Genomic DNA, 519 nt, shown 5'->3' with positions numbered 1-519 from the left:
TAGTCCTGCTGTCCAATCTCTTTTTTTGTGTGTGTGTGGTCATCTTTTTCCCCTTTTGGACCTTGACTGTTTACTCTGTACCATTGTGTGTTGGATGTAGTAACTTGTTTCATGATGGTACAAGGTATCCAAGTTTGTTAGGGTGTTAAAAACAAGGAACTAACACAGAGGTGTTGCAAGTCATGATACTACAGTGTATCCAAGTTAAAAGATTCTCTGAGCCACAGAAGCATCTCTGCATTGACTTTAAAGACTACTGGGGTTTTAAAAATTAGGTTTAATGAGTTTTTCATTACAAGTTGGCCACAGGACAAGGGTTGGATGGTTATGACTTAAAAAGTGGTATGTCTGGGGCTGGAGAGATAGCTCAGTGGCTAAGAGCACTGGCTGCTCTTCCAGGGGTCCTGAGTTCAATTCCCAGCAGCCACATGGTGGCTCACAACCATCTGTAATGAGATCAGATGGCCTCTTTTGCTGTGTCTGAAGACAGCGACAGTGTACTCACATATTATAGATTAG

The sequence above is a fragment of the Mus pahari genome, chromosome 12 (assembly GCF_900095145.1).
Source record: "Mus pahari chromosome 12, PAHARI_EIJ_v1.1, whole genome shotgun sequence".
In the NCBI taxonomy this organism is placed as follows: Eukaryota; Metazoa; Chordata; class Mammalia; order Rodentia; family Muridae; genus Mus; species Mus pahari.
This window is presented reverse-complemented; position numbering follows the sequence as displayed.